This window comes from Bison bison, unplaced genomic scaffold (genome assembly GCF_000754665.1).
Source record: "Bison bison bison isolate TAMUID 2011002044 unplaced genomic scaffold, Bison_UMD1.0 scf7180017864132, whole genome shotgun sequence".
NCBI classification, from domain to species: Eukaryota; Metazoa; Chordata; class Mammalia; order Artiodactyla; family Bovidae; genus Bison; species Bison bison.
Genome location: NW_011494704.1, coordinates 1,209,978 through 1,217,339, shown reverse-complemented (window position 1 = coordinate 1,217,339; position 7,362 = coordinate 1,209,978). Strand labels below are relative to the sequence as shown.

The 7,362-nt window shown below is 43.2% G+C and overlaps 1 protein-coding gene across 1 annotated transcript in view; it reads left to right on the top strand.

Annotated features, from left to right (window-relative positions):
* The first annotated feature begins 7,166 nt into the window (after positions 1 to 7,166).
* Positions 7,167 to 7,362, top strand: part of STX7 (syntaxin 7) — a 55,299-nt gene continuing 55,103 nt past the window's right edge. The window contains exon 1 of the mRNA XM_010839687.1: positions 7,167 to 7,273. The gene's annotated coding sequence lies outside the window, so the exon portion shown is untranslated. The remainder of the gene's footprint in view (positions 7,274 to 7,362) is intronic.

Below are 7,362 nucleotides of genomic sequence, written 5' to 3'. Positions count from 1 at the left end.
TGGCATTGCCTTTCTTTGGGATTGGAATGAAAACTGACCTTTTCCAGTCCTGTGGCCACCGCTGAGTTTTCCAAATTTGCTGGCATATTGAGTGCAGCACTGTTACATCATCGTTTTTCAGGATTTGAAATAGCTCAACTGGCATTCCATCACCTCCACTAGCTTTGTTCATAGAGATGTTTCCTAAGGCCCACTTGACTTCATATTCCAGGATGCCTGGCTCTAGGTGAGTGATCACACCATCATGATTATCTGGGCCATGAAGCTCTTTTTTGTACAGTTCTTCTGTGTATTCTTGCCACCTCTTCTTAATATCTTCTGCTTCTGTTATGTCCATACCATTTCTGTCCTTTATTGAGCCCATCTTTGCATGAAATGTTCCCTTGGTATCTCTAGTTTTCTTGAAGAGATCTCTAGTCTTTCCCATTCTGTTGTTTTCCTCTATTTCTTTGTGCTGATCACTGAGGAAGGCTTTCTTATCTCTTTTTGCTATTCTTTGGAACTCTGCATTCAAATGGGTATATCTTTCCTTTTCTCCTTTGCTTTTCACTTCTCTTCTTTTCACAGCTATTTGTAAGGCTGCCTCAGACAGCCATTTTGCTTTTTTGCATTTCCTTTTCTTGGGAATGGTGTTGATCCCTGTCTCCCGTACAATGTTACAAACCTCCATCCGTAGTTGACCAGGCACTGTCAATCAGATCTAGTCCCTTAAATCTATTTCTCACTTCCACTGTAGAATCATAAGGGATTTGAATTAGGTCATATCTGAATGGTCTAGTGATTTTCCCTGCTGCTGCTGCTGCTCAGCCGCTTCAGTCATGTCCAACTCTTAGCGATCTCAGACTCCTCTGTCCATGGGATTTTCCAGGCAAGAGTACTGGAGTGGGATGCCATTGCTTTCTCTGGAGGAGGGGCGGCCATGAGGAGATACCCCTCGTCCAAGGTAAGGAGCAGTGGCTGCACTTTGCTGGAGCAGCCATGAAGAGATATCCCACATCCAAAGTAAGAGAAACCCAAGTAAGATGGTAGGTGTTGCGAGAGGGCATCAGAGGGCAAACACATTGAAACCATAATCACAGAAAACTAGCCAATCTGATCACACAGACCACAGCCTTGTCTAACTCAATGAAAGCAAGCCATGCCATGTGGGGCCACCCAGGACGGGCGGGTCATGGTGGAGAGGTCTGACAGAATGTGGTCCACTGGAGAAGGGAATGGCAAACCACTTCATTATTCTTGCCTTGAGAACCCCATGAACAGTATGAAAAGGTAAAATGATAGGATACTGAAAGAGGAACTCCCCGGGTGGATAGGGGCCCAATATGCTACTGGAGATCAGTGGAGAAATAACTCCAGAAAGAAAGAAGGGATGGAGCCAAAGCAAAAACAATACCCAGTTGTGGATGTGACTGGTAATAGAAGCAAGTTCCGATGCTGTAAAGAGCAATATTGCATAGGAACCTGGAATGTCAGGTCCATGGATCAAGGCAAATTGGAAGTGGTCAAACAGGAGATGGAAGAGCGAATGTCGACATTCTAGGAATCAATGAACTAAAATGGACTGGAATGGGTGAATTTAACTCAGATGACCATTATATCTACTACTGCAGGCAGGAATCCCTTAGAAGAAATGGAGTAGCCATCATGGTAAACAAATGAGTCCAAAATGCAGGACTTGGATGCAATCTCAAAAATGACAGAATGATCTCTGTTCATTTCCAAGGCAAACCATTCAATATCACGGTAATCCAAGACTGTGCCCCAACCAGTAGCACGGAAGAAGCTGAAGTTGAATGGTTCTTTGACTTTTCACTTTCATGCATTGGAGGAGGAAATGGCAACCCACTCCAGTGTTCTTGCCTGGGGAATCCCAGGGACAGAGGAGCCTGGTGGGTTGCTGTCTATGGGGTCGCACAGAGTTGGACACAACTGAAGTGACTTAGCAGCAGCAGCAGCATGAAGACCTACAAGACGTTTCAGAACAAACACCCCAAAAAGATGTCCTTTTCATTATAGGAGACTGGAATGCAAAAGTAGGAAGTCAAGAAACACCTGGAGTAACAGGCAAATTTGGCCTTGGAGTACAGAATGAAGCAGGGCAAAGACTGATAGAGTTTTGCCAAGAGACTGCACTGGTCATAGCAAACACCCTCTTCCAACAACACAAGAGAAGACTCTACACATGGACATCACCAGATGGTCAACACCAAAATCAGATTGATTATATTCTTTGCAGCCAAAGATGGAGAAGCTCTATACAGTCAGCAAAAACAAGACCAGGAGCTGACTGTGGCTCAGACCATGAACTCCTTATTGCCAAATTCAGACTTAAAATGAAGAAAGTAGGGAAACCACTAGACCATTAAGGTATGACCTAAATCAAGTTCCTTATGATTATACAGTGGAAATGAGAAATAGATTTAAGGGAATAGATCTGATAGACAGAGTGCCTGATAAACTATGGACGGAGGTTCATGACATTGTACAGGAGACAGGGATCAAGACCATCCCCATGGAAAAGAAATGCAAAAAAGCAAAATGGCTGTCTGGGGAGGCCTTACAAATAGCTGTGAAAAGAAGAGAAGTGAAGAGCAAAAGAGAAAAATAAAGATATAAGCATCTGAAAGCAGAGTTCCAAAGAATAGCAAGAAGAGATAAGAAAGCCTTCCTCAGTGATCAGCACAAAGAAATAGAGGAAAACAACAGAATGGGAAAGACTAGAGATCTCTTCAAGAAAACTAGAGATACCAAGGGAACATTTCATGCAAAGATGGGCTCAATAAAGGACAGAAATGGTATGGACATAACAGAAGCAGAAGATATTAAGAAGAGGTGGCAAGAATACACAGGATAACTGTACAAAAAAGAGCTTCATGACCCAGATAATCATGATGGTGTGATCACTCACCTACAGCCAGATATCCTGGAATGTGAAGAGAAGTGGGCCTTAGAAAGCATCACTGCGAACAAGCTAGTGGAGGTGATGGAATGCCAGTTGAGCTATTTCAAATCCTGAAAAACGATGATGTAACAGTGCTGCACTCAATATGCCAGCAAATTTGCAAAACTCAGCAGTGGCCACAGAACTGGAAAAGGTCAGTTTTCATTCCAATCCCAAAGAAAGGCAATGCCAAAGAATGCTCAAACTACCACACAATTGTACTCATGTCACACGGTAGTAAAGTAAGGCTCAAAATTCTCCAAGCCAGGCTTCAGCAGTACGTGAACCGTGAACTTCCAGATGTTCAAGCTGGTTTTAGAAAAGGCAGAGGAACCAGAGATCAAATTGCCAACATCTGCTGGATCACCAAAAAAACAAAAGAGTTCCAGAAAACATCTATTTCTGCTTTATTGACTATGCCAAAGCCTTTGACTACGTGGATCACAATAAACTGTGGAAAATTCTTCAAAAGATGGGAATACCAGACAACCTGACCTGCCTCTTGAGAAAACCTATATGCAGGTCAGTAAGCAACAGTTAGAACTGGACATGGAACAACAGACTGGCTCCAAATAGGAAAAGGAGTATGTCAGGGCTGTATATTGTCACCCTGCTTATTTAACTTCTATGCAGAGTACATCATGAGAAACGCTAGGCTGGAAGAAGCACAAGCTGGAATCAAGACTGCTGGGAGAAATACCAATCACCTCAGATATGCAGATGACACCACCCTTATGGCAGAAAGTGAAGAGGAACTAAAAAGCCTCTTGATGAAGGTGAAAGAGGAGAGTGAAAAAGTTGGCTTAAAGCTCAACATTCAGAAAACCAAGATCATGGCATCTGGTTCCATCACTTCATGGGAAATGGATGGGGAAACAGTGGAAACAGTGTCAGACCTTATTTTTTTGGCTCCAAAATCACTGCAGATGATGATTGCAGCCATTAAATTAAAAGACACTTACTCCTTGGAAGGAAAGTTATGACTAACCTAGATAGCATATTCAAAAGCAGAGACATTACTTTGCCAACAAAGGTCCATCTAGTCAAGGCTATGGTTCTTCCAGTGGTCATGTATGGATGTGAGAGTTGGACTGTGAAGTAAGCTGAGCACTGAGGAATTGATGCTTTTGAACTGTGGTGTTGGAGAAGACTCTTGAGGGCCCCTTCGACTGCAAGGAGATCCAACCAGTCCATTCTAAAGGAGATCAGTCCTGGGTGTTCTTTGGAAGGACTGATGCTAAAACTGAAGCTCCAATACTTTGGCCACCTCATGGGAAGAGTTGACTCATTGGAGAAGACCCTGATGCTGGGAGGGATTGGGGGCAGGAGGAGAAGGGGATGACAGAGGATGAGATGGCTGGATGGCATCACCGACTCGATGGACAAGAGCTTGAGTGAACTCTGGGTGTTGGTGATGGACAGGGAGGCCTGGCATGCTCGATTCATGGGGTTGCAAAGAGTCGGAAACAATTGAGCTACTGAACTGAACTGAACTGAACTTCAATATAAGTCTGTTTTGGCAATAAGAAATTCATGATCTACACCACAGTCAGCTCCCAGACTTTTTGCTGACTGTCTAGAGCTTCTCCATCTTTGGCTGTAAAGAACATAATCAATCTGATTTCGGTGTTGATCATCTGGTGACGTCCATATGTAGAGTCCTCTCTTGTGATGTTGGAAGAGGGTGTTTGCTATGACCAGTGCATTCTCTTGGCAAAACTCTATTAGGTAGGTGGATTCTTTACCACTGCGCCATCTGGGAAGCTCCTCTCACTATTTCTCTTTATTTTCCCCCATTCTGCAAAGTCGTCTTCATACGATGGAATTATGAGTACATCACACCTTTGCTTTCATACTTTAACTCCTATTAGGTATTCATGTAACATGATATGCAGGTTTTCATTATGTAAATTCCATTTGACTTTCTAGTCTCATGCCCCTCCATTCCACCCACTTTGCTTTATCTAATTAAAGTCATAAGAGATCCCTGAGAGTTTACACTTGCCTATGATTTTATGTTTTATGTGTTCTTCCTTTTGAGTGGAATGTCCTTTCCCATCTTGCCTCCCCAGTAAACTCTTACACATTTTTCAAGATTCTAGTAACTCTTCCTTTTTTGGAATGGTCCCTGTCCCGGTAAGTGATCCTCATCTCTGGGCTCCCTTGGTGCTGTGTACAAATCTTTATCACAGCATCTCTTGCAGTGTTCTGGGAAAGATCTCACTCCTTGAGGGAAAATACTGTATCCTCCTCATTTTGAGATTTGCAGTGCCTCACACAGCACCTAGCACAGGGCAGAGCATCAGTGAGTATTTGCTGAATGAAATAAAGGAAGAAATCAAGATGCTGAATTAGGTTACCTGGACCTGTGCTTCTCATAATTATTTGTGTAATTTTGATGATGCTTCTTTGGGTTTCAGATTTTTTTCATCTGTCAAATGGGGAAATAGAGCTAGCTTTTCTGTTAGGCTTTCTCCAGCTTTAATACTCGATGGCTGAAATTATCATCTATTACAAAGGCTGAAATACATATTTTATTTGATTACAGAATGTTTTATAAAAAGGTTAAGAATACTGGGGAAAAAATTTCGCAAAAAGTCAGAATTTCCACTATATCTCAACAAAGCTGATAATTTGATTATATTGGGCCAATGTTCCTAAAAGTCCACAATCGGCTCTAGCTGAATCATGCTGCCCCTTTAGATTCGGGTGTGTGCGTTTTGTCTGACAATCCTGCCCATCTTTTTCTAACAGAGTGAAAGTATAAGTTGCTGCCTATTGTCACACTTACACCACAGTATTCTTCAGGAAAAATGAGAACTAGAAAATATTTCTTGGGGACTTTCCTGGTGGTCCAGCGGTTGAGAATCTGCCTTTCATTGCAGGGGATGTGGGCTTGATCCCTGCTTAGGGAACTAGGATCCCACATGCATGGGGCAACCAGAGAAAGCCTGAGTGGTGCAACAAAGACGCAGCATAACCAAAAATTTTTTAAAAAAATAAAATATTTCTTGTTCCCATTTCTCTAAAGGAGAAAAATGAAAAATAAATAGAGAGCCTCTTATATTTCTTATCCTTGAGTGACCTCTCACTTAAGTACATTTGTATGCATAATTACAAACAACCTAAAATTTGCTCCTAAAGTGAAAGTGAAACTATTAGTCCCTCAGTCATGTCCAGCTCCCTGTATTCCATAGACTGTAGCCTGCCAGGCTCCTCTGTCCTTGAAATTCTCAAGACAAGAATATGGGAGTAGGTTGCCGTTTCCTTCTCCAAAAATTTGTTTGGGTGGTACCAATTCAAAGTATTCTGGCTTTAGATTTCTTTTCCACTTTAGTTTATCTGGATTTTGATGTCCTGATGATCCTTTCAGAAAATACTGTTGCCTTAATAAAGACAAATATGTGCTTTGTGCTCAGTTGGGTCCAACTCTTTGTAGTCCCATGGACTGTAGCCCACCATGCTCCTCTGTTCATGGAATCTTCCAGGCAAGAATACTGGAGTGGGTTGCCACTTTCTATTCCAGGGGATCTTCCCAACCCAGGGATCGAACCTGCGTCTCTTGTGTCTCCTACATTGGCAGGCAGATTCTTTACTACTACAGCGCCTGAGAAGCCCCAGTAAAGACCTCATTAATTAATTTGGTATTTCTTTCACCTGAAGCAACTGATGCTTTTTATCTAACGATTACTTTATATTTGAATATTTATCATAAGAACATTCTCTGTTCACTTCAAATCCTGGGAAAACTACATCCTGCCTTTCAAGGATGCTATGAAAACTTGTCTAAGAGAGCACAAGGAAATTACTCTTCGTTTATTCCTTCATTGTTCCTGTTAGAACTGCAAGAACTGCATATTTATACGTTTGCATTTTTTTAATGGACTTGCGAATACGGTCTACTGTAGAGTTAAGTGTTGGGAAACAAGGTAAGGCATGAGTTGATGATACGGCCTGAAGTCTAGGGAGGCCGAAATCACCAGATAAAGAAAACAGCAGCTCTCCATTCCCTCTTTTTGTTTTTTACACGCAAACTAGGGCGTTCGCCATCCGCACTTGAGACCTCAAAGAACACCTCCTGTGTACTGTGTGATTTTGCAGAAACCCCTGTTCCTTAGCTTAGACCCAGAGTGGGCGGGGAAGGCCGCTGTCACTCAACTCCACTGGCCAATGAGAGGGGAGAAAGCCCCGCCTCCTTCCCTGGGTGGTATTGCGGGCATGCGCAATGGGCGTTCCAGCGCCACCACCCATCAGCTGAGAATCGTAGCTGGGGGCTCAGGGGCCCTTGGGTCCCCGCGGCCAAAGAAGGAGAAGGAAGCCGAGGAGGTCGGGGTAAGAGGAGCCTCGGGAGGGGGTGTCTCTGGCGGGGCGCCCCGAAAGCGCGTGTCCCCGTGGCTGCCGAGCCACCTTGTTTTTTGTGC